The sequence below is a fragment of the Leuresthes tenuis genome, unplaced genomic scaffold (assembly GCF_036924035.1).
Source record: "Leuresthes tenuis unplaced genomic scaffold, fLeuTen1.0.hap1 SCAF_4, whole genome shotgun sequence".
NCBI classification, from domain to species: Eukaryota; Metazoa; Chordata; class Actinopteri; order Atheriniformes; family Atherinopsidae; genus Leuresthes; species Leuresthes tenuis.
The window spans coordinates 33,294,416-33,321,042 of NW_027325358.1; the positions used below are offsets into that span (position 1 = coordinate 33,294,416).

Sequence of the window (26,627 nt, forward strand, 5' to 3'; positions counted from 1 at the left end):
ACTCCATACAAACTGGTTGGCTACTGAAGGGATAGAAAATGGGGAATACTTGTTTTAAAGCAAACAAGGAATTAGATGGGAAAAATACATGTTTTAACGGGACCCAGACAATATTAAATACTCAGACAGATGGGAGAAGAAGTGTAGTTTTGTAGGAAATCACAAAATTATTACATAAAATTAGTGAAATCAATTGAAGAATGCCTTTCTGAAGAGCTGTTTACCACAGATGAGCAGCTTTGCGACCAAGCACATTGTAGATCGCTTTACTGCCAAAATGATCTAGTTTAATGGATTGGTTTAGACATGCATAACAGCATTTTAAGAACAAAGAGAGAAACAAAAAGGGACAACGCTTCATGGTGGAAGGTGATGTATAAATAACTGTGTATATGATGAAGGAGAGACCATTTGAGCAGCACAGCCATTTCGCAGCACAGGGACAGCAGTCCAAGTTAAAGGATCTCCCACGTGGTATCACCTGTCACACTGTGTCAAGGCATCAAAAGAAGAAAAAATCACCAAACTCAAGGACAAAGAGACGAAGACTCCGGTGAACAAAGAGAGAGGACTTACAAACCAGAAATACAAAAGGATTCTCGATATCAAGATCCAGAAGAAGAGGCTAACAATGCCACGAACACTTACGATGCTGGGAATGATGCCAGCAATGAACAGAGAAGAAGATTCAGTGTCATCAATCTGCAACACGTGCCTCTAATGAGGGGGTGAATATAGAATCCTCAACGATTACAACGTACTTCTGTAGGGTTTTTAAACTAATACGTGGTGGTTTGTTTTTCCACAGAAATTTGGAGATGCATGAATCTAGTGACCTAAACCAAGTAGCAGATGGTTTTATGGGGATCATTGAGAACAAATAGTTAACTTTTGGTAGTATCATCATTTTAATGGTTGTAACTCTCCCCATAAGTGATATAGGTAAGGACTTCCAACGAGAGAGATCGTCCTCTACTCTCTTTAATAATTGCACATAATTTAGCTTTGTTAGCTCTGAGAGCCTGGAGGAAATGTTTATGCCTAAATATCTAATATTTCCTGACTGTAAAGTGATCGCAGGTATATTCTGGACCCTACAGTTAATGGGCAGAACTGTGGTCTTAGACCAGTTAATAGAGTAGTCAGAAAGTGCCGAGAATTTATTTATGAGTGTGATCGTGTGAGTGAGAGACGTCTCTGAGTTCTGAAGGAAAAATAATACATCATCAGCATAAAGACTTATTTTATGCTCAATATTTTGGGGTTGGATGCCTTTAATATTTCTATCTTGTCTGATAGCAGCTGCTAAAGGTTTGATGAAAATAGCAAAAAGTGAGGGAGAAAGTGAGCAACCCTGTCTTGTACCTCTCTGCAGACTGAAGCTTGGAGAAGTTTGATCATTTGTCCTGACACTTGCATTTGGGGAGCTATATAATATCCTTATCCAGTTGATGAAGTGTGACCCAAACCCGAATTTGTTTTATGCTGCGAAGAAAAATTTCCAGTTCCCTCCATTAAATGCTTTTTCTGCATCTAGAGAGTCGATTGTGGTTTCCAAGTTGTTGATGGTAGAATAGTCTATGAGATTAATGATGCGGTTTGTGAACGAACTGTTGTGCCTACTGCTCTTCAGCCTGTCAAATGAAACGTAGAATTTAAAACGTGACAAATGAACGAAGACCCAAGGAGTTGAGTCGTAAACTAATCAATACTGTTTCCTGTGCGAGGACCCGTCAGTCGAGGAGTTGAGTCATGAACGAATCAATACTGTTTCCTGTCCTGCTGACTGAGCTTATGAAGCTGCCGCCTGCCATGTGGTGAGGAAGGGTACTGCATGAAAATGAACGAATCACTCACTGAGACAACTCGTTACTCCCGAGTCATATAAAAAATTTGTTCATATCGAACGAATCGCTCACGAACGACACATCACTATCTATTTGACAAGTTATGCATGAATTTGGATTTTGCAATAAAATTAATTCCTTCTCTCAAACCACGTTCAAACTGCTTTGTCCTTCATATTTATCTACTTCTAATCTAGTTTCAACAATAAACAACCCCACATCATATTTTCTCTTCGCCCAAAGATCATTGGGCACTTCAGCCAACATGGGTATCGAAGACAAATCTTTTTCAGATTAAAAACATGCTTCAAAATGTGATTCTGTGGTAGGAATTAATTCCACAGTTCTTTGACAATGCATTGTACTCAAAAATGTTTTTTTGTATGCTGACAATCGTTCAGAAAACATCAAATTTGGATCAGCAGGTGAAACGGTCCAATCCGTTTCTTTCTGACATGTAACAACAAACTCTCCCACACCTTGTCAATGCCAGTGTGTAGGTTTGGCCAAGGAAATGTGAGGGCGAGTACCACAAACATTAAAAAAATCGAATTGCTCTGGAGTGAGCGACACAGCCAATAAAGTAGGCGCACATATTTTTTCACTTCTTCTCATAGTCATTGTCAGGCCCCAAAGAAATGTGTGATGTTCAGTGCAAATCAGCAGGTTGCATGAAATCAGAAAGGGGTGAAACTTACGCTTTTGCTTCTTCCACTAGTTGTTGGGAAAAAGGAGAGCTGGGAAGTTTCCACTCATAAGCATATGTAAGTGCAGATGAATCAAACTGCACTGCTGTGAAAACTTTGTCAGGCTGTAACATAACGTTAACACCCTCTGGTGTAGAAGTTAAAATAATGCCTAATTTACACATGAGATCACAGCCCATCAGGTTAATGGGACACAACTCTGATAACAAAAATGAGTGTTTGAAGGAGAGCCCATCGGGAGTGACACACGCAATGGGCGATGTCATTTTCTCCTTCACAACCTGGCCTGATGCAGACATAGAGTAAACGTGGTTTCCACTTAACTTTGGAGGACAATCAAACTCCCCTGACGTCACTACTGATGAACATAAGTTCCTATATTCTGAGAGAAATATCTTTGCTCTAGGACGGAAATAGCATGCAAAACTTTACTACGTGAATCACAGTCGGCAAGCGTTGCTTCACTACACAGAGCAGGAAAAATGTGTGAGTGTGTTTGTGCTATCACCCATTAGTGGAGGCTCCGCTGCTGCGTGACGTCCAGAACCTGCCTCCCACCCTCAGTCAGCCTTTTGCCCAATTTCATCACTTTTTAGCTGTGGACACAGCCACAGTAAAAACAAATATTCGGATCATAGCTCTGGCATGGCCCATTTCGACCTCCTCTCCCACACGTCCACGTCTTCGACTTCGGCCTCGTCTTCTGTTTACACCAACTGCGTAATACATGGTCATGGCTGCCAAATGCAGCTCCTTTTCACACTTGTCCTATATCTTACGCGTCTCAACTTGGTTCTGAGCATGGCGAGCATATCGGCGAACGTCAGCCAAACGAGGACGCTCACACCATCCCACGTAAATGTCTTTTACTTCAGTGGCGACATCTGGCATGAGGCCTTTAATTATTGCATTGCATGCAATACTCTCCCATGGTCCTGATTCATTACCCAAATCCCTTGGTCTCTGATGACCGCTGTGCTTGCTGACTTCCTCAAGGATGCGGTGTACAAAATCATCAGTCCCTTCACCGGGTTTCTGTTTGCAGGTGTAAATGTGGGACGTATTGATTTTGGTTGGAAATTGAGTGGTGATGGCTTGACACAGTCTTTGGATGGCTGCTTCATATTGAGCGTTATCATTATGTCCTCGTTCACTGTTGGTAGGTCGCAAATCCAGTTGTAGCATACTGGCCTCTATTTTGCAGAGGTCGGTCAGTTTGAACTTTTTTGCCAATATGCAACGCAATTCAACCCCGGTCGGGCAGAATTGTGCGCAGAAATCTCGCAACTCGTCAGCAAAATGGGGTCCAGAAATCTCTGGATCTGGTAAGCATTGTTATGCTTCCATGATGTCAGTCTCAGTCCAGGGTCGATAAACCAGTAATGGTCCAGTGGGAACTGCAACTTTAACCATAGGCATGGTTTGAATCTGGTTTTGTTTTTTCTCACGTTTAGATCTCTGAAGTCCAGATTGTGGGTAAAGGATTTTTGTCACTTGCGTTAAAAGTTCTTGGGCAGGTACGCTGGAGAACCAAACGTCTTCCTTTTCCTCATCATCAGACCTATGTAACTGATGTTGTGAGGATGATGGAATTTCTTCCCGAGGGAGGATGGAAGAAGTCCCTTCTTCCCGAGAGCCAGAGGCTTGTGGCAGGGCTGGCTGTTGTTGTTGCAGGCGTCGTGGAGGGCAGGAGTCCAGGTCTGGATCCGGCACAGCGAGAGCGCTCAGGGTGGGGTAAAGAGGTGCAGAAGGAGAAAAAGTGTTATCAGTGGAATATGGTGGTGGTTTAAAAGAAGATTCAGTCTTAATCAGAGCTGAATTATCTTTTCGTCCACATACTAAATTATTATCATCATTCCGTCATGGCATTTGTTTAACATTTTCCTTTCTTTCTCTTAATACACTTTATTTTTTCCAACATTCTATACCTTTCTTACTTCTTATTTAAACTTAATTTTCTTTTTTTTGCTTCATCTCTTTCTCATATTTGCAAAACTTTTCTTCTAATTTTCTTATTTCTAACATACTAAAAGAACCTTCAGGTGGAAAACCTCTGGACCATATTTCTTTTTCATTTCATCATGCTTAGGTCCCCCGGTAGGGTCAAAAGTCTGTTAGGCCGGACCGCTCCCCGGCCAAGGTCAGGCGGTGGAGGTATGTTGAGGGGGCGTGGTGCATCAGCTGCAGGAGAGAGCTGTGGAGAGAGCTCTGGGGAGCAGGACTAGGTGAGTGATTAGTACACCGGCAGTCACTTGTCTAATCACTCTCCTCTTTTAAAAACTCAGAGCTGGAAGGAGTATTGAAGTGGAGTCGGCAGCACGAACCGGGAGGGAAGGCCTGCGAACGACTCCACATTCATGAAAAAGGGTTAAATAAACTATACGTTGAACCGTCCTCTGTCTCTGAGTCTCTCTGAAAGAACCCGCAGTGGCAACAGGCCGCCTCAATGTGCAATTATTAAAGACAGTAAAGGACGATCTCTCTCGTTGGAAGTCCTTACCTATATCACTTATGGGGAGAGTTACAACCATTAAAATGATGATACTACCAAAAGTTAACTATTTGTTCTCAATGATCCCCATAAAACCACCTGCTACTTGGTTTAAGTCACTAGATTCATGCATCTCTAAATTTCTGTGGAAAAACAAACCACCACGTATTAGTTTAAAAACCCTACAGAAGACCAAGGACAGGGTGGATTAGATTTACCTAATTTTCAGCACTATTCCTTAACCAATAGGTTACAGTATATATCAAAATGGTTTAAACCTAGCCCAATAGATGAACATGGATAAGTATAGAACAAGCATTGTGTGATAATCTGGAAATCTCTGACCTGCCACTTATTAGTCAAAACGTGAAAAATCACAAATGTTTCAAAAGCATTAACATCAGCACCTCTCTCACAGCCTGGTGGGACATTCTAAAAATAACTAAGTCTTCACTTGTCCCGTGTAAGCTTACACCCATCTGGAACAATCCTGACATCCTGCAAAACAAAAAAATGCTAAACTTTACTCTGTGGAAGATCAAAGGAATCAAACATCTGGAACATATAATCCAAAATGGACATTTTATTTCATGATGAGCTCATATCACAACATGAGATAGGCAGCAATAAATTTCTAGAATATCAACAACTTAAGTCTTTAATAACAAAGAAATATATCCTCCACCAACCAGACTTACAACTCCCGATTAGGGTAGCAGAATTTCTAAGCATCTGCACCCCAAAAGTACTATCAAAAATATATAAATTATTGTCTAAGATAGATGACACAATATCTCTACCGTCCTCAAAATGGGAGGCAGATTTATCCATCAGTTCTAGTCATAGCTTCTGGCCACAAATATGTTTGAACACCTTCACAATGACTCGAAATCCTAATTTACAGCTCATACAATACAAAATTCTTCATAGAACACACTATACAGGACAAAGGATGGGTCTAACACACTCAAACATCTGCTCACATTGCACAGATAACACACCTGATGATTATGCACACGCTTTGTGGTTTTGTGCGCCTGTCCAGAAGTTCTGGCTTGAAGTCTGTGCGGACCTATCAACATGGCTAAAGTGTAGCATTCCTGCATGCCCCACACTGTGCATACTGGGTGACTTAGACAACATCAACGTGGAATTTAGCTTAGCACACATGATCCTCACAGTGTTATGTATAGCAAAGAAAACTATTCTCATGAACTGGAAAGCGAAGAACAATCTGTGTATTAACCAGTTTAGAAATTTTCTTTTAGATTATATTAGCATGGAAACAATGTCTGCCTCCTCAAAACATCAATTGGCTGAATTTAATTCTCTCTGGTCCCCTCTGATTAGCTTGATCACATAGTGTTGGTGGTGGGTTGCTGTCCCGTCGCTCTGGGCGGTTGGGTGTGTGCTGGGGGGGGCTGTGTGGCTTCGGGCGTCTGGTGGTCTCTCGGGTCGTGGGGACCGGGTTGGTCATTGCTGGGGGGGACTGTGTGTCGGGCTTGGAGGGCAGTTTTGGGGGCTTGCGGGTGGGGCTGTCTTGCGGTGTGGGGCAGGGTCCCTTAGGGGCCTTGGGGTGGTGGCTGCTGGCTCTGTACCGGGTGACCGGGCCGCTCTGGCGTGGCTGGTGGAGCTGGGCCTGGACCTGGTGGCTTGCCGCTGCCTTGCGCCCGGGGCGGGGCCCTGCCTGTGCCTGGGGGGTCTGGGTTGCCCTGGACATGCCACAGTATGCGTGGGTTGGTGCAGGTCCTGGTGCCGGCCTTGTTGCTCTGGGAACTCCAAGGTGTCCGCAGGTGGTTGTTTTTTTTAGGGTGTTGGGGCGTGCGGTGAGGGGGTCTGTGTGGGGGTGTGCTTTTCCCCTGTTGGGTGGGGCCTGGGGGGGCCTGGGTGATGGTGGGTCTCAGGCCCGGGCTGCTGCGACTGGTGTGACCGGGTGATTTGTTTGTTTGTGTGTTTGATTTTTGTTGTTGTTTGTTTGTTTTTGTAGAGGTCCGCCGGGGTGGGGTTGGGTTGAGTGGGGTGGGGCGGGATGGGTTCCTTCTGGGGGTAGAGTAGCTCCCGGGAATATGGTGACTGCAGGCCCCGAGCCTGGTGGACATCAGGCCCTCCTGCCCTGTGTTGGGTCCCAGGTAGCGGGGATGCCTATTGCAGCCAGTCTCTGGCTGCCCTCTCCGGGGTGGGAGGGACCAGGAGGATGAATTAATTATTCTGCTAGTTTATATATTGTAAACATAAAAAATAAACATTTGTAAAGCTTCCCTTGGCAAAGCAAATCTGTTTGGCATAAAGGTATTCAGACTACAATTCTGCTGCCATAATGAACAATTCCGGATTTTGATATAAAATGAATTCCTTCACTCAAACCAAGTTAAAACTGCTTTTTCCTTCATATTTATCCATGTCTAAATAGCTTTAAACAAAAAAGAACGTTGTACTTTGCAGGATAGGAAAGAACAACACTAAACCTTTAGGAATCGGAGAATAAGCTTATTTTCACGAGTTCTACACAATTTTTGATTTTGATATAAAATGAATTCCTTCACTCAAACCAAGTTAAAACTGCTTTGTCCTTCATATTTATCCATGTCTAAATAGCTTTAAACAAAAAAGAACGTTGTACTTTTCAGGATAGGAAACAACAACACTAAACCTTTTCAGGAATCCGAGAATAATCGTCGTTTGACGAGTTCTACACAATATCGGATTTTGATGTAAAATGAATTCCTTCAATCAAACCGAGTTAAAACTGCTTTGTCCTTCATATTTATCCATGTCTAAATAGCTTTAAACAAAAACGAACGTAGTACTTTTCAGGATAGGAAACAACAACACTAAATTTTTTCAGGAATCCAAGAATAAGCTTCTTTTCACGAGTTCTGCTAGTTTATATATTGTAAACATAAAAAATAAACATTTGTAAAGCTTCCCTTGGCAAAGCAAATCTGTTTGGCATAAAGGTATTCAGACTACAATTCTGCTGCCATAATGAACAATTCCGGATTTTGATATAAAATGAATTCCTTCACTCAAACCAAGTTAAAACTGCTTTTTCCTTCATATTTATCCATGTCTAAATAGCTTTAAACAAAAAAGAACGTTGTACTTTGCAGGATAGGAAAGAACAACACTAAACCTTTAGGAATCGGAGAATAAGCTTATTTTCACGAGTTCTACACAATTTTTGATTTTGATATAAAATGAATTCCTTCACTCAAACCAAGTTAAAACTGCTTTGTCCTTCATATTTATCCATGTCTAAATAGCTTTAAACAAAAAAGAACGTTGTACTTTTCAGGATAGGAAACAACAACACTAAACCTTTTCAGGAATCCGAGAATAATCGTCGTTTGACGAGTTCTACACAATATCGGATTTTGATGTAAAATGAATTCCTTCAATCAAACCGAGTTAAAACTGCTTTGTCCTTCATATTTATCCATGTCTAAATAGCTTTAAACAAAAACGAACGTAGTACTTTTCAGGATAGGAAACAACAACACTAAATTTTTTCAGGAATCCAAGAATAAGCTTCTTTTCACGAGTTCTACACAATTCCGGATTTTGATATAAAATTAATTCCTTCACTCAAACCAAGTTAAAACTGCTTTGTCCTTCATATTTATCCATGTCTAAATAGCTTTAAACAAAAAAAGAACGTTGTACTTTGCAGGATAGGAAAGAACAACACTAAACCTTTAGGAATCCGAGAATAAGCTTATTTTCACGAGTTCTACACAATTTCAGATTTTGTTATAAAATGAATTCCTTCACTCAAACCAAGTTAAAACTGCTTTGTCCTTCATATTTTTGCATGTCTAAATAGGTTTCAGGCATAAAATTCTTCATATTACCCTGTATGTGAAAGAAGCATACTTGTGATGGAGCAATACACTCCTTTTGGGTAAGCTAAACTGATGGTTGGGGAGGAAAGTTAGAAGAACAATCAACTATCAACCAAAGACAGATGACGTGATGAGCGGGCAATATAACTGTGTGTTTTTGCTTCAGTGGTCAGAGCAACTCTGTATTCTGTACTGTGTTGTTCTCTCTTTCAAGATATTATTATTAAAGCCTCTTATCTCCTCAGAAGAAAATAACTGACTCTGTGCGTTACTAAATTTCCACCACAATTTTGGCGTCACGAACAGGATCCCTCGACTGGTGTCTCTGGACCGGATCGCAGTGCATGGCCAGCCTGGACTGAAGTAGCTGTTCCAGCCTCATACCTCCAAGGCCTTTTCTGAGAGAGAGGACTGGCAGGTCCTTTTCCTGAATACCAGCGCTGGGATCATTTTTTAAATATGATAGTCTGAGACGATAGGACTGCTTTTTAGTTTTTATTTTAATAAAAGAGGGTTTCCCGGTTGTGTCATTAGTGAGACAGAGATTTCATGGGTAAGTGAAACTTTTGAAGCAGTCCGAAGAAGTGTGAAGTACTCCGAAGAAGTGTGAGTACAGATTAAGGTCCTCATTGGAGACGTCCTTTGAGTGAAGGAATATATTTCCCCATTCCAAGTCTGAGAATGGGAAACAGTAGGTCTCAGACTTTTGACCCTACCGGGGGACCTAAGCATGATGAAATGAAAAAGACATATGGTCCAGAGGTTTTCCACCTGAAGGTTCTTTTAGTATCTTAGAAATAAGAAAATTAGAAGAAAAGTTTTTCAAATATGAGAAAGAGATGAAGCAAAAAAAAAGAAAATTAAGTTTAAATAAGAAGTAAGAAAGGTATAGAATTTTGGAAAAAATAAAGTGTATTAAGAGAAAGAAAGGAAATGTTAAACAAATGCACTGACGGAATGATGATAATAATTTAGTATTAGCTGTGCCGGATCCAGACCTGGACTCCTGCCCTCCACGACGCCTGCAACAACAACAGCCAGCCCTGCCACAAGCCTCTGGCTCTCGGGAAGAAGGGACTTCTTCCATCCTCCCTCGGGAAGAAATTCTATCATCCTCACAACATCAGTTACATAGGTCTGATGATGAGGAAAAGGAAGACGTTTGGTTCTCCAGCGTACCTGCCCAAGAACTTTTAACGCAAGTGACCAAAATCCTTTACCCACAATCTGGACTTCAGAGATCTAAACGTGAGAAAAAACAAAACCAGATTCAAACCATGCCTATGGTTAAAGTTGCAGTTCCCACTGGACCATTACTGGTTTATCGACCCTGGACTGAGACTGACATCATGGAAGCATAACAATGCTTACCAGATCCAGAGATTTCTGGACCCCATTTTATTGACGAGTTGCGAGATTTCTGCGCACAATTCTGCCCGACTGGGGTTGAATTGCGTTGCATATTGGCAAAAAAGTTCAAACCGACCGACCTCTGCAAAATAGAGGCCAGTATGCTACAACTGGATTTGCGACCTACCAACAGTGAACGAGGACATAATGATAACGCTCAATATGAAGCAGCCATCCAAAGACTGTGTCAAGCCATCACCACTCAATTTCCAACCAAAATCAATATGTCCCACATTTACACCTGCAAACAGAAACCCGGTGAAGGGACTGATGATTTTGTACACCGCATCCTTGAGGAAGTCAGCAAGCACAGCGGTCATCAGAGACCAAGGGATTTTGGTAATGAATCAGGACCATGAGTATTGCATGCAAAGCAATAATTAAAGGCCTCATGCCAGATGTCGCCACTGAAGTAAAGAACATTTACGTGGGATGGTGTGAGGGTCCTCGTTTGGCTGACGTTCGCCGATATGCTCGCCATGCTCATAACCAAGTTGAGACGCGTAAGACAACCAAAAGGGACAAGTGTGAAAAGGAGCTGCATTTGGCATACACCATCAAAAGAGGGAGCCGAGGTGTTCGGTTGTGAGGAGGTGTGAATCTCCGACCACAATTGCTGAAAGATGTGTTAGAAAAGGTAAGAATGCCGGTCCATACATCATCAAAAGCGAGAGAGGTGGTGTTCGGCTGCAAGTAGGAGTGAATGTCCAGCCATAATTACTCACAAACGGGTAAGAAAAGGTAGTATTGCCGGACCATACATGATCAAAACAGGGAGCGGAGGTGGTTCAGCTGCAAGAAGGTGTGAATGTCCGACTAAAGTTCAAATATATTAACAAAAGCGGGAGGAGAGGTCTTCGGATGAGAGTGGTTTAGAATTTCCAACCATAAACTATAAAATGCGGTGAAAAAAAAGGTGTGATAGAACAATAAAAGGTGGAGCGGAAGTGTTCGGCTGCAAGAAGGGTTGAATCTCCGACCATAATTGCTGAAAAATGTGTTAGAAAAGGTAAGAATGCCGGACCATACATCATCAAAAGCGGGAGAGGTGGTGTTCGGCTGCAAAAAGGTGTGAATGTTCGACTTAAGTTTGTAAAAAGCGGGTAAGACAAAGTGCGAATGCCCGTCAATGTATGTTAAAAAGTGGGAGCGGAGGTGTTCAGCTGCAAGAAGGTCTGAATGTCCATCAATAATTTCAAGAAAACATGAAAGATAATTTTCGAAAATCAAACCGCACATGATCATAAATGGGAGAGGAGATGTTCAGCTGCAAGAAGTTGTGAATGTCCACCCATAATTCCTGAAAAACGGCAAAAAAAGGTGCGAATGCCCAACGATACATCATCAAAGGCAGGAGCGGAGGTGTTCCGCTGTAAGAAGGTGTGAATGTCCGACCATAGTTGGTAAAAAGCGGGTAAGAAAAGGTTAAAATACCCGACTGTACACAATCAATAGCGGGAGCGTATGTGTTCGGCTACAAGAAGGTGTGAAAGTCCGACCATGGTTTGTAAAAAGCGGGTAAGAAAAGGTGCGAATGCCCGACAATGTATGATCAATAGAGGGAGCGGAGGTTTTCGGCTGCAAGAAGGTCTGAATGTCCAACCATAATTTTTTTTAAAACGGGGAAGAAAAGAATCGAAAGCCCGACTATACACCATCAAAAGCGGGAGCAGAGGTGTTCAGCTGCAAGAAGGTCTGAATGTCCATCAATAATTGCTAGAAAACATGAAAGAAAATTTTCGAATATCAAACCGCACATGATCATAAGCGGGAGAGGAGGTGTTCAGCTGCAGGAAGGTTTGAATGTCCATCCATAATTCCTGAAAAATGGGTAAAAAAAAAAAGGTGCGAATGCCCAACCATACATCATCAAAAGCAGGTGTGAATGTTAGATCATAATTTGCAAAAAGCTGATGAGAAAGGGTGCCCGACTATACACCACCATCAAATGCGGGAGCGGAGGTGTTCGGCTGTGAGGAGGTGTGAATCTCCGACCATAATTGCTGAAAAATGTGTTAGAAAAGGTAAGAATGCCGGACCATACATCATCAAGAGCGGGAGAGGTGGTGTTCGGCTGCAAGTAGGTGTGAATGTCCAGCCATAATTACTCACAAACGGGTAAGAAAAGGTAGTATTGCCAGACCATACATGATCAAAACAGGGAGCGGAGGTGGTTCGGCTGCAAGAAGGTGTGAATGTCCGACTAAAGTTCAAATATATTAACAAAAGTGGGAGGAGAGGTCTTCGGATGAGAGTGGTTGAGAATTTCCAAAACATAATCTATAAAATGCGGTGAAAAAAAAGGTGTGATAGAACACTAAAAGGTGGAGCGGAAGTGTTCGTCTGCAAGAAGGTGTGAATGTCCGACTATATTTGGTGAAAAGCAGGTGAAGCAAGGTCTGAATGCCCAACCTTACATCATGAAAAGCGAGATCAGAGGTGTTTGGCTGAGAGAAGGCCACAGTTTGCGATGCAATAATTAATGGCCTCATGCCAGATGTCGCCACTGAAGTAAAGAACATTTACGTGGGATGGTATGAGGGTCCTTGTTTGGCTGACGTTCGCCGATATGCTCGCCATGCTCAGAACCAAGTTGAGACGAGTAAGACAACCAAAAGGGACAAGTGTGAAAAGGAGCTGCATTTGGCAGCCATGACCATGTATTACGCAGTTGGTGTAAACAGAGGACGAGGCCGAAGTCGAAGACGTGGACGTGTGAGAGAGGAGGTCGAAATGGGCCACGCCAGAGCTATGATCCGAATATTTGCTTTTACTGTGGCCAGACTGGACACTGGAAGAAGGACTGTCCACAGCTGAAAAGTGATGAAATTTGGCCAAGGGCTGACTGAGGGTGGGAGGCAGGTTCTGGACGTCACGCGGCAGCGGAGCCTCCACTAATGGGTGATAGCACAAACACACTCACACATTTTTCCTGCTCTGTGTAGTGAAGAAACGCTTGCCGACTGTGATTCATGTAGTAAAGTTTTGCATGCTATTTCCATCCTAGAGCAAAGATATTTCTCTCAGAATATAGGAACTTATGTTCATCAGTAGTGACGTCAGGGGAGTTTGATTGTCCTCCAAAGTTAAGTGGAAACCACGTTTACTGTATGTCTGCATCAGGCCAGGTTGTGAAGGAGAAAATGACAATGCCCATTGCGTGTTGTCACTCCCTATGAGCTCTCCTTCAAACACTCATTTTTGTTATCAGAGTTGTGTCCCATTAACCTGATGGGCTGTGATCTCATGTGTAAATTAGGCATTATTTTAACTTCTACACCAGAGGGTGTTACGGTTATGTTACAGCCTGACAAAGTTTTCACAGCAGTGCAGTTTGATTCATCGGCACTTACATATGCTTATGAGTGGAAACTTCCGAGCTCTCCTTTTTCACAACAACTAGTGGAAGAAGCAAAAGCGTTAGTTTCACCCCTTTCTGATGTCATGCAACCTACTGATTTGCACTGCACATCACACATTTCTTTGGGGCCTGACAATGACTATGAGAAGAAGTGAAAAAATATGTGCGCCTACTTTATTGGCTGTGTCGCTCACTCCAGAGCACTTCGATTTTTTTAATGTTTGTGGTACTCGCCCTCACATTTCCTTGGCCAAACGTACACACTGGCAGTGACAAGGTGTGGGAGAGTTTGTTGCTACATGTCAGAAAGAAATGGAGTGGACCGTTTCACCTGCTGATCCAAATTTTATGTTTTCTGAACGATTGTCAGCATACAAAAAAACATTTTTGAGTACAATGCATTGTCAAAGAACTGTGGATTTAATTCCTACCACAGAATCACATTTTGAAGCATGTTTTTTTATCTGAAACAGATTTGTCTTCGATACCCATGTTGGCTGAAGTGCCCAATGATCTTTGAGCTAAGAGCAAATATGATGTGGGGTTGATAAAAGGCTGTGAACCAGTAATTGTCACCCCTAAATCAGACTTTTGTCCGTGTAAAAAACAATACCCTTTTAAGCCTGAAGCAATTAAAGGGATTAAACCTGTTTTTCAATCTTTTCAGAAAACAGGCGTTATTGTTCCTTTTGAAAATTCACCTGTATTTACTCCATTGTTTCCTGTTAAAAAGATTAAAGATGCTGGCTAGCCAGATGAATGGCGTTTTGTACAGGACCTCCAAGCGGTGAATGCTGCAGTTCAGCCACATGCTCCTACTGTGCCCAACCCACACACTATTTTGTAACAAATTACATCAGATGCACAGTTTTTCTCAGTGGTTGACTTGTCGCCAGTGCACCCTGATAGCCCATTTTGGTTTGCTTTTTAGTTTGAAGGGAGATCTTGGACTTTTACCCGGTTATGCCAGGGGTACTGTGAAAGTCCCACTATTTACAATGCTGCCCTCAAAGCTAGTCTGGATTAACTTCAATAAACCACAGGCTCTGCTCTTTTGCAGTATGTGGATGACATCCTTTTATGTAGTCCATCTAAACAACAGTGTGAAAAAGACAGTGAATCTGTTGAAACATCTTCATTCTTATGGCCATAAAGCCAGCCTTTCTAAGTTACAGTTTGTACAGGACGAAGTCACCTTTTTGGGTCGTGCGATTTCTAAGGATGGGCGCTCACTTTCTCCTAAACGTGTTGCTGCAGTTCAGATCATTCCTAAACCGGTTACTAAAAAACAGCTTATGTCATTCTTAGGTATAACATCTTACTGCAGGAACTTTATTCCTAACTACTCTTTTCTCAAAGCTCTCTTAGGTGCTCTTATCCATGGTAAAGGCAGCTGCAGTTCTGACATGCAGCTCCAGTCAGCTGATCGTGTTCCATGGACTCCTGAGGCTGAATCAGCCTTTAGTCAGCTTAAGCTGGCTCTACAAACAGCACCAACACTTGGCATTCCAGATCCTCATAAACCTTTCATACAGGCAGTTGATGAGAAGCATGGTTGTATGACATCTGTTCTTATGCAGGAACATGGGGCAGGCAAAGGCCAGTGGCTCATTTCTCAGCAAAACTGGACTCTGTGGCTGCAGGCCTGCCTGGTTGTCTTCGTGCTGTTGCAGCTGCAGAGAAAGCTGTCCTGGCCTCCCAAGATATTGTGGGCTACGCTAATTTGACTGTTTTGGTTCCTCATGCTGTTGCCATTATTCTTCTCGAGAAGAAAACTTCACATCTTTCAACTGCTCGTTGGCTCAGATACACCTCTGTGCTCCTTGATATGCCAAATGTCACTGTTAAACGTTGTACTGTTCTGAATCCTGCTACTTTGCTTCCGACTCCTGAGGATGGGGAGCCTCATGACTGTGAAGCTGTTTTGGAACAAGTTTGTACACCCCGACCTGATCTTTTAGAGACTCCTCTTCCAAACTCTGACATGATTCTTTTTGTAGATGGATCAGCTTTGCGTGATCCAGCGACAGGTACTAACTGTGTTTGGTTTGCAGTATGTTCTTCACATGACACTTTGTTGTCTGGTTCTCTTCCTAAACATTTCTCTGCTCAAACTATTGAGCTTATTGCACTTACTGAAGCTTGTAAGTTGGCAGCTGGTAAGTCTGTCACTATTTACACAGATTCCAGATATGCTTTTGGTGTTGTTCATGACTTTGGTGCGCTGTGGAAACACAGGCATTTCCTTAAATCAGATGGTAAAACTATTCTGAACTCCAAGCAGGTTTCTGATCTTCTTGATGCGATCCTTTTACCTACAGCAATCTCGGTCTGTAAGTGTGCGGCTCACACTAACTCAGACGATCCTGTTGCTTGTGGCAATGCCAGAGCTGATGCTGCAGCTAAGCAAGCAGCTAAATCTTGTCCTGTTTTCGCTTCCCTCTCTTTGCAGGCAGAAGACTCCCTCACAGATCTCCATGCTTTGCAAACTTTTGCCTCTGCAGATGAAATTTGGTCCTCTGGACGCATTTGGTCCTCTGTGGGTGCAACTCATACGGATGGTGTTTGGATGGGACCTGATGGTAAACCCTGTCTACCTAAACATTTTTTTCCTCATTTTTCAAAATTGTCTGATATGTCCTCTATGCGAGGACTACATATTAAATGGATTTTTATCAATAGCAGTTGAAAAAGGAGCTTGCTCCGTTCACTCCAAGCATCGACCCGGTACTGCAGTGCCGCTGGGAACGGTGCGCTCTCCTCTGCTCTTGTGAAAAAGCAAACAGCGGTGCAGGATGGAAGTTTCAGGGAGCCCAAGATGAAACTTTCTTTTAATCTGCTGAGAAAAGAGAGTGAATGCGAAGCAGACTTTAACATGGCTCTGGGAGCGAGCCGAGTGCGGGCTAACCGGGAGAATTGCTTGAAAGAAACGCGACACAGAATGAGCGGTCAGAACAAAGCCTCAATACGGTGTTCCCGTGTTGTTTGTGGCTGCCTTGTCTTTTGCACAGAGTAAAAGACAAGGCAGCCATCGAATAGGGCCCGATTGTTCCTACTTGGTCAGCCGAGGAGCAAGGGGGGAGAGCAAGCGTCTCAACCAAGCAAAGCTCACCATGGGGAAGGTGGCTATGCCAACTAGCCTGATGCCCTGCTCCCGCAGTGATGGATAATCGTACTCTGGTTTCTCTTCATAATGTACAAGTCTTTCGCCTTTTACTAAAGACTTCCGTGGAGAGCAGCACTAATGAATTGTTTCTATTTTTGGCAGGCTTTACCTTTGCGGGTGAAGCCCTTTCTGTCTGTGCAAAAGAAATCTTGTTACTGTGCAGAGTGACTTCTCTGAGTAGAGTCGCCTTACTTGTTGCGACTGTGCCGATGTTCAAAGCTGGAGTGCAAAGTTGTTGCTTGAATGGTGCTCGCTGGAGCGTGCGGTAGTGTAAAGTTATACCATTTAAAAGGGTTGAAGAGTGCTCAGTGCAGCGGGTGGGTGGAGGTGCAAAGTGACACTATGGCCATAAAAAGAACACCGCTACAAGTGCGCATTGTGCCAGGAAGGGCCCTCGGACGTGAACCAGTGGACAGATATCGCTTCTCGGCCTTTTGGCTAAGATCAAGTGTAGTATCTGTACTTATCAGTTTAATATGTGATATGTCTATGCAAGGACTACATATTAAATGGATTTTTATCAATAGGAGTTGAAAAAGGAGCTTGCTCCGTTCACTCCAAGCATCGACCCGGTACTGCAGTGCCGCTGGGAACGGTGCGCTCTCCTCTGCTCTTGTGAAAAAGCAAACAGCGGTGCAGGATGGAAATTTCTTTTAGTCTGCTGAGAAAAGAGAGTGAATGCGAAGTAGACTTTAACACGGCTCTGGGAGCGAGCCGAGTGCGGGCTAACCAGGAGAATTGCTTGAAAGAAACGCGACACCGAATGAGCGGTCAGAACAAAGCCTCAATACGGTGTTCCTGTGGTGTTTTTATAAAATGCGGTGAAAAAAAAGGTGTGAATGCCCCATAGAAAACTAAAAGGTGGAGCGGAAGTGTTCGGCTGAAAGAAGGTGTGAATGTCCGACTATATTTGGTGAAAAGCAGGTGAAACAAGGTCTGAATGCCCAACCTTACATCATCAAAAGCGAGATCAGAGGTTTTTGGCTGCAAGAAGGCCATAGTTTGCCAAAAGCGGGTAAGGTGCGAATGACCGACTAAATATCAACAAAAGTGGGGGCGGAGGTCTTCGGATGCAAGTGGGTGTGAATATCCCACCATACAAGTATGGTGGAGAGGAAGCTGTGAATGGCCGGCCATAGTTTGCAAAAAGCGGGTGAGAAAAGGTGCGAATGTCCAACCATACATGATCAAAACAGGGAGCGGAGGTGTTTGGCTGCGACAAGGTGTAAATGTCCACCCATAATTAATGAAAAGCGGGCAACAAGTAGGTTCGAATGCCCAACCATACATCATCAAAAGCAGGAGTGGATGTGTTCGGCTACAAGAAGGTTTGAATGTCCGAGCATAGTTTGTAAAAAGCGGGTAAGAAAAGGTTCGAATGCCCGAACATAAACCATAAAAAGAGGGAGCGGAGGTGTTCCGCTGTAAGACGGTGTGAATGTCCGACCATAGTTTGTAAAAAGTGGGTATGAAAAGGTTCGAATGCCCAAATTCGGCTGCAAAAAACTGTGTTCGGCTGCAAAAAGGTGTTAATGTTCGACTAAAGTTTGTAAAAAGCGGGTAAGACAAGGTGCGAATGCCTGACAATGTATGATCAAAAGCGGGAGCAGAGGTGTTCAGCTGCAAGAAGGTCTAAATGTCCATTATTAATTGCTAGAAAACATGAAAGAAAATTTTCGAAAATCAATCCGCACATGATCATAAGGGGAGAGGAGGTGTTCAGCTGCAAGAAGGTGTAAATGTCCTACCATAATTGCTGAAAAATGTGTTAGAAACGGTAAGAATGCCGGACCATACATCATCAAAAGCTAGAGAGGTGGTGTTCGGCTGCAAGTAGGTGTGAATGTCTGACTAAAGTTCAAATATATTAACAAAAGCGGGAGGAGAGGTCTTCGGATGAGTGGTTGAGAATTTCCAACCATAATCTATAAAATGCAGTGAAAAAAAAGGTGTGATAGAAACCTAAAAGGTGGAGCGGAAGTGTTCGGCTGCAAGAAGGTGTGAATGTCCATCTATAGTTGGTGAAAAGCAGGAAAAGCAAGGTCTGAATGCCCAATCTTACATCATCAAAAGCGAGATCAGAGGTGTTTGGCGGCAAGAAAACGGGTAAGGTGTGAATGACCGACTAAATATCAACAAAAGTGGGGGCGGAGATCTTCGGATGCAAGTGGGTGTGAATATCCCACCATACAAGTATGGTGGAGAGGAAGCTGTGAATGGCCGACCATAGTTTGCAAAAAGCGGGTGAGAAAAGGTGCGAATGTCGAACCATATATGATCAAAACAGGGAGCGGAGGTGTTTGGCTGCGACAAGGTGTGAATGTCCACCCATAATTAATGAAAAGCGGGCAACAAGTAGGTTCGAATGCCCAACCATACATCAACAAAAGCAGGAGTGGATGTGTTTGGCTACAAGAAGGTTTGAATGTCCGAGCATAGTTTGTAAAAAGCGGGTAAGAAAAGGTGCGAATGCCCGACAAAGTATGATCAAAAGAGGGAGTGGAGGTTTTCGGCTACAAGAAGGTTTGAATGTACGACCATAGTTTGTAAAAAGCGGGTAAGAAAAGGTTTGAATGCCCGAACATACACCATCAAAAGAGGGAGCGGAGGTGTTACACTGAAAGACGGTGTGAATGTCCGACCATAGTTGGTAAAAAGTGGGTAAGAAAAGGTTAAAATGCCCGAATATATACCATCAAAAGCGGAAGCGGAGGTGTTCGGCTGCAAGAAGGTGTGAACGTCCGACCAAAGTTTGTAAAAAGCAGTTAAGAAAAGGTTTGAATATCCAACCAAACATAATCAAAAGTGGGAGCAGAGCTGTTCGACTGCAAGTAGGTGTGAATGTCCACCCATTATTCCTGAAAATTGGGTAAGAAAAGGTGCGAATGCCCAACCATACATCATCAAAAGAAGAAGTGGATGTGTTCTGCTACAAGAAGGTTTGAATGTCCGACCATAGTTTGTAAAAAGCGGGTAAGAAAAAGTTCGAATGCCCGAACATACACCATCAAAAGAGGGAGCGGAGGTGTTCCGCTGTAAGATGCTGCGAATGTCCGACCATAGTTGGTAAAAAGCGGGTAAGAAAAGGTTAAAAAACCCGACTGTACACAATCAATAGCGGGAACGGAGTTGTTCGGCTACAAGAAGGTATGAAAGTCCGACCATGGTTTGTAAAACGCGGGTAAGACAAGGTGCGAATGCCCGACAATGTATGATCAAAAGAGGGAGCAGAGTTGTTCGGCTGCAAGGTCTGAATTTCCAACCATAATTTGTAAACACCGTTGAAGAAAAGCCTCGAAAGCCCGACTATACACCATCAAAAGCGGGAGCGGAGGTGTTCAGCTGCAAGAAGGTCTGAATGTCCACCAATAATTACTGAAAAATGTGTTAGAAAAGGTAAGAATGCCGGACCATACATCATCAAGAGCGGGAGAGGTGGTGTTCGGCTGCAAGTAGGTGTGAATGTCCAGCCATAATTACTCACAAACGGGTAAGAAAAGGTAGTATTGCCAGACCATACATGATCAAAACAGGGAGCGGAGGTGGTTCGGCTGCAAGAAGGTGTGAATGTCCGACTAAAGTTCAAATATATTAACAAAAGCAGGAGGAGAGGTCTTCGGATGAGAGTGGTTGAGAATTTCCAAAACATAATCTATAAAATGCGGTGAAAAAAAAGGTGTGATAGAACACTAAAAGGTGGAGCGGAAGTGTTCGTCTGCAAGAAGACATTTTGGTTTGCTTTTTAGTTTGAAGGGAGATCTTGGACTTTTACACGGTTATGCCAGGGGTACTGTGAAAGTCCCACTATTTACAATGCTGCCCTCAAAGCTAGTCTGGATTAACTTCAATCAACCACAGGCTCTGCTCTTTTGCAGTATGTGGATGACATCCTTTTATGTAGTCCATCTAAACAACAGTGTGAAAAAGACAGTGAATCTGTTGAAACATCTTCATTCTTATGGCCATAAAGCCAGCCTTTCTAAGTTACAGTTTGTACAGGACGAAGTCACCTTTTTGGGTCATGCGATTTCTAAGGATGGGCGCTCACTTTCTCCTAAACGTGTTGCTGCAGTTCAGATCATTCCTAAACCGGTTACTAAAAAACAGCTTATGTCATTCTTAGGTATAACATCTTACTGCAGGAACTTTATTCCTAACTACTCTTTTCTCAAAGCTCTCTTAGGTGCTCTTATCCATGGTAAAGGCAGCTGCAGTTCTGACATGCAGCTCCAGTCAGCTGATCGTGTTCCATGGACTCCTGAGGCTGAATCAGCCTTTAGTCAGCTTAAGCTGGCTCTTCAAACAGCACCAACACTTGGCATTCCAGATCCTCATAAACCTTTCATACAGGCAGTTGATGAGAAGCATGGTTGTATGACATCTGTTCTTATGCAGGAACATGGGGCAGGCAAAGGCCAGTGGCTCATTTCTCAGCAAAACTGGACTCTGTGGCTGCAGGGCTGCCTGGTTGTCTTCGTGCTGTTGCAGCTGCAGAGAAAGCTGTCCTGGCCTCCCAAGATATTGTGGGCTACGCTAATTTGACTGTTTTGGTTCCTCATGCTGTTGCCATTATTCTTCTCGAGCAGAAAACTTCACATCTTTCAACTGCTCGTTGGCTCAGATACACCTCTGTGCTCCTTGATATGCCAAATGTCACTGTTAAACGTTGTACTGTTCTGAATCCTGCTACTTTGCTTCCGACTCCTGAGGATGGGGAGCCTCATGACTGTGAAGCTGTTTTGGAACAAGTTTGTACACCCCGACCTGATCTTTTAGAGACTCCTCTTCCAAACTCTGACATGATTCTTTTTGTAGATGGATCAGCTTTGCGTGATCCAGCCACAGGTACTAACTGTGTTTGGTTTGCAGTATGTTCTTCACATGACACTTTGTTGTCTGGTTCTCTTCCTAAACATTTCTCTGCTCAAACTATTGAGCTTATTGCACTTACTGAAGCTTGTAAGTTGGCAGCTGGTAAGTCTGTCACTATTTACACAGATTCCAGATATGCTTTTGGTGTTGTTCATGACTTTGGTGCGCTGTGGAAACACAGGCATTTCCTTAAATCAGATGGTAAAACTATTCTGAACTCCAAGCAGGTTTCTGATCTTCTTGATGCGATCCTTTTGCCTACAGCAATCTCGGTCTGTAAGTGTGCGGCTCACACTAACTCAGACGATCCTGTTGCTTGTGGCAATGCCAGAGCTGATGCTGCAGCTAAGCAAGCAGCTAAATCTTGTCCTGTTTTCGCTTCCCTCTCTTTGCAGGCAGAAGACTCCCTCACAGATCTCCATGCTTTGCAAACTTTTGCCTCTGCAGATGAAATTTGGTCCTCTGGACGCATTTGGTCCTCTGTGGGTGCAACTCATACGGATGGTGTTTGGATGGGACCTGATGGTAAACCCTGTCTACCTAAACATTTTTTTCCTCATTTTTCAAAATTGTCTGATATGTCCTCTATGTGAGGACTACATATTAAATGGATTTTTATCAATAGCAGTTGAAAAAGGAGCTTGCTCCGTTCACTCCAAGCATCGACCCGGTACTGCAGTGCCGCTGGGAACGGTGCGCTCTCCTCTGCTCTTGTGAAAAAGCAAACAGCGGTGCAGGATGGAAGTTTCAGGGAGCCCAAGATGAAACTTTCTTTTAATCTGCTGAGAAAAGAGAGTGAATGCGAAGCAGACTTTAACATGGCTCTGGGAGCGAGCCGAGTGCGGGCTAACCGGGAGAATTGCTTGAAAGAAACGCGACACAGAATGAGCGGTCAGAACAAAGCCTCAATACGGTGTTCCCGTGTTGTTTGTGGCTGCCTTGTCTTTTGCACAGAGTAAAAGACAAGGCAGCCATCGAATAGGGCCCGATTGTTCCTACTTGGTCAGCCGAGGAGCAAGGGGGGAGAGCAAGCGTCTCAACCAAGCAAAGCTCACCATGGGGAAGGTGGCTATGCCAACTAGCCTGATGCCCTGCTCCCGCAGTGATGGATAATCGTACTCTGGTTTCTCTTCATAATGTACAAGTCTTTCGCCTTTTACTAAAGACTTCCGTGGAGAGCAGCACTAATGAATTGTTTCTATTTTTGGCAGGCTTTACCTTTGCGGGTGAAGCCCTTTCTGTCTGTGCAAAAGAAATCTTGTTACTGTGCAGAGTGACTTCTCTGAGTAGAGTCGCCTTACTTGTTGCGACTGTGCCGATGTTCAAAGCTGGAGTGCAAAGTTGTTGCTTGAATGGTGCTCGCTGGAGCGTGCGGTAGTGTAAAGTTATACCATTTAAAAGGGTTGAAGAGTGCTCAGTGCAGCGGGTGGGTGGAGGTGCAAAGTGACACTATGGCCATAAAAAGAACACCGCTACAAGTGCGCATTGTGCCAGGAAGGGCCCTCGGACGTGAACCAGTGGACAGATATCGCTTCTCGGCCTTTTGGCTAAGATCAAGTGTAGTATCTGTACTTATAAGTTTAATATGTGATATGTCTATGCAAGGACTACATATTAAATGGATTTTTATCAATAGGAGTTGAAAAAGGAGCTTGCTCCGTTCACTCCAAGCATCGACCCGGTACTGCAGTGCCGCTGGGAACGGTGCGCTCTCCTCTGCTCTTGTGAAAAAGCAAACAGCGGTGCAGGATGGAAATTTCTTTTAGTCTGCTGAGAAAAGAGAGTGAATGCGAAGTAGACTTTAACACGGCTCTGGGAGCGAGCCGAGTGCGGGCTAACCAGGAGAATTGCTTGAAAGAAACGCGACACCGAATGAGCGGTCAGAACAAAGCCTCAATACGGTGTTCCTGTGGTGTTTTTATAAAATGCGGTGAAAAAAAAGGTGTGAATGCCCCATAGAAAACTAAAAGGTGGAGCGGAAGTGTTCGGCTGAAAGAAGGTGTGAATGTCCGACTATATTTGGTGAAAAGCAGGTGAAACAAGGTCTGAATGCCCAACCTTACATCATCAAAAGCGAGATCAGAGGTTTTTGGCTGCAAGAAGGCCATAGTTTGCCAAAAGCGGGTAAGGTGCGAATGACCGACTAAATATCAACAAAAGTGGGGGCGGAGGTCTTCGGATGCAAGTGGGTGTGAATATCCCACCATACAAGTATGATGGAGAGGAAGCTGTGAATGGCCGGCCATAGTTTGCAAAAAGCGGGTGAGAAAAGGTGCGAATGTCCAACCATACATGATCAAAACAGGGAGCGGAGGTGTTTGGCTGCGACAAGGTGTAAATGTCCACCCATAATTAATGAAAAGCGGGCAACAAGTAGGTTCGAATGCCCAACCATACATCATCAAAAGCAGGAGTGGATGTGTTCGGCTACAAGAAGGTTTGAATGTCCGAGCATAGTTTGTAAAAAGCGGGTAAGAAAAGGTTCGAATGCCCGAACATAAACCATAAAAAGAGGGAGCGGAGGTGTTCCGCTGTAAGACGGTGTGAATGTCCGACCATAGTTTGTAAAAAGTGGGTATGAAAAGGTTCGAATGCCCAAATTCGGCTGCAAAAAACTGTGTTCGGCTGCAAAAAGGTGTTAATGTTCGACTAAAGTTTGTAAAAAGCGGGTAAGACAAGGTGCGAATGCCTGACAATGTATGATCAAAAGCGGGAGCAGAGGTGTTCAGCTGCAAGAAGGTCTAAATGTCCATTATTAATTGCTAGAAAACATGAAAGAAAATTTTCGAAAATCAATCCGCACATGATCATAAGGGGAGAGGAGGTGTTCAGCTGCAAGAAGGTGTAAATGTCCTACCATAATTGCTGAAAAATGTGTTAGAAAAAAGGTGTGAATGCCGGACCATACATCATCAAAAGCTAGAGAGGTGGTGTTCGGCTGCAAGTAGGTGTGAATGTCTGACTAAAGTTCAAATATATTAACAAAAGCGGGAGGAGAGGTCTTCGGATGAGTGGTTGAGAATTTCCAACCATAATCTATAAAATGCGGTGAAAAAAAAGGTGTGATAGAAACCTAAAAGGTGGAGCGGAAGTGTTCGGCTGCAAGAAGGTGTGAATGTCCATCTATAGTTGGTGAAAAGCAGGAAAAGCAAGGTCTGAATGCCCAATCTTACATCATCAAAAGCGAGATCAGAGGTGTTTGGCGGCAAGAAAACGGGTAAGGTGTGAATGACCGACTAAATATCAACAAAAGTGGGGGCGGAGATCTTCGGATGCAAGTGGGTGTGAATATCCCACCATACAAGTATGGTGGAGAAGAAGCTGTGAATGGCCGACCATAGTTTGCAAAAAGCGGGTGAGAAAAGGTGCGAATGTCCAACCATATATGATCAAAACAGGGAGCGGAGGTGTTTGGCTGCGACAAGGTGTGAATGTCCACCCATAATTAATGAAAAGCGGGCAACAAGTAGGTTCGAATGCCCAACCATACATCAACAAAAGCAGGAGTGGATGTGTTTGGCTACAAGAAGGTTTGAATGTCCGAGCATAGTTTGTAAAAAGCGGGTAAGAAAAGGTGCGAATGCCCGACAAAGTATGATCAAAAGAGGGAGTGGAGGTTTTCGGCTACAAGAAGGTTTGAATATACGACCATAGTTGGTAAAAAGTGGGTAAGAAAAGGTTAAAATGCCCGAATATATACCATCAAAAGCGGAAGCGGAGGTGTTCGGCTGCAAGAAGGTGTGAATGTCCACCCATAATTCCTGAAAATTGGGTAAGAAAAGGTGCGAATGCCCAACCATACATCATCAAAAGAAGAAGTGGATGTGTTCTGCTACAAGAAGGTTTGAATGTCCGACCATAGTTTGTAAAAAGCGGGTAAGAAAAAGTTCGAATGCCCGAACATACACCATCAAAAGAGGGAGCGGAGGTGTTCCGCTGCAAGAAGGTGTGAATGTCCGAGCATAGTTTGTAAAAAGTGGGTAAGAAAAGGTTCGAATGCCAGAACATACACCATCAAAAGAGGGAGCGGAGGTGTTCCGCTGTAAGAAGGTGTGAATGTCCGACCATAGTTGGTAAAAAGCGGGAAAGAAAAGGTTGAAATACCCGACTCTACACAATCAATAGCGGGAGCGGAGTTGTTCGGCTAAAAGAAGGTGTGAAAGTCCAACCATGGTTTATAAAAAGCGGGTAAGAAAAGGTTCGAATGCAAAAATATACACCATCAAAAGCGGAAGCCGAGGTGTTCGGCTGCAAGTAGGTGTGAATGTCAGATCATAATTTGCAAAAAGCTGATGTGAATGACCGACAATAATTGCTGAAAAATGTGTTAGAAAAGGTAAATGCCGGACCATTCATCATCAAAAGCGGAGAAGAGGTGTTCGGCTGCAAGAAGCTGTGAATGTCCAGCAATAATTACTCAAAAATGGGTAAGAAAAGGTAGTATTGCCAGACCATAAATGATCAAAACAGGGAGCGGAGGTGTTCCGCTGTAAGAAGGTGTGAATGTCCGACCATAATTGGTAAAAAGCGGGTAAGAAAAGGTTAAAATACCCGACTGTACACAATCAATAGCGGGAGCGGAGTTGTTTGGCTACTAAAAGGTGTGAAAGTCCAACCATACATCATCAAAAGCAGGACTGGATGTGTTCCGCCATAAGAAGGTGTGAATGTCCGACCGTAGTTGGTAAAAAGCGGGTAAGAAAAGGTTAAAATGGCCGACTGTACACAATCAATAGCGGGAAGGGATGTGTTCGGCTACAAGAAGGTGTGAAAGTCCGACCATGTTTTGTAAAAAGCGGTTAAGAAAAGGTGCGAATGCCCGACAATGTATGATCAAAAGAGGGAGCGGAGGTTTTCGGCTGCAAGAAGGTCTGAATGTCCAACCATAATTTGTAAAAACCGGGGAAGAAAAGGCTCGGAAGCCCGACTAT

At 43.6% G+C, this 26,627-nt stretch overlaps 4 non-coding genes and 2 pseudogenes across 4 annotated transcripts; all 6 read left to right on the forward strand.

The window, feature by feature from the left end:
• Positions 1 to 16,251: 16,251 nt before the first annotated feature.
• Positions 16,252 to 16,419, forward strand: LOC140306243 (U2 spliceosomal RNA; annotated as a pseudogene).
• Positions 16,420 to 16,830: 411 nt separating this feature from the next.
• On the forward strand, positions 16,831 to 16,944 carry LOC140306274 (U5 spliceosomal RNA). Its single transcript, XR_011915597.1, has one exon. It is a non-coding gene; the product is annotated as a U5 spliceosomal RNA (small nuclear RNA).
• Positions 16,945 to 17,242: 298 nt separating this feature from the next.
• Positions 17,243 to 17,430, forward strand: LOC140306142 (U2 spliceosomal RNA). Its single transcript, XR_011915499.1, has one exon. It is a non-coding gene; the product is annotated as a U2 spliceosomal RNA (small nuclear RNA).
• A 4,802-nt stretch (positions 17,431 to 22,232) lies between these two features.
• LOC140306242 (U2 spliceosomal RNA) lies at positions 22,233 to 22,400 on the forward strand (annotated as a pseudogene).
• A 411-nt stretch (positions 22,401 to 22,811) lies between these two features.
• Positions 22,812 to 22,925, forward strand: LOC140306275 (U5 spliceosomal RNA). The gene has a single exon (XR_011915598.1). It is a non-coding gene; the product is annotated as a U5 spliceosomal RNA (small nuclear RNA).
• Positions 22,926 to 23,223: 298 nt separating this feature from the next.
• Positions 23,224 to 23,411, forward strand: LOC140306210 (U2 spliceosomal RNA). Its single transcript, XR_011915560.1, has one exon. It is a non-coding gene; the product is annotated as a U2 spliceosomal RNA (small nuclear RNA).
• The last annotated feature ends 3,216 nt before the right edge of the window (positions 23,412 to 26,627 follow it).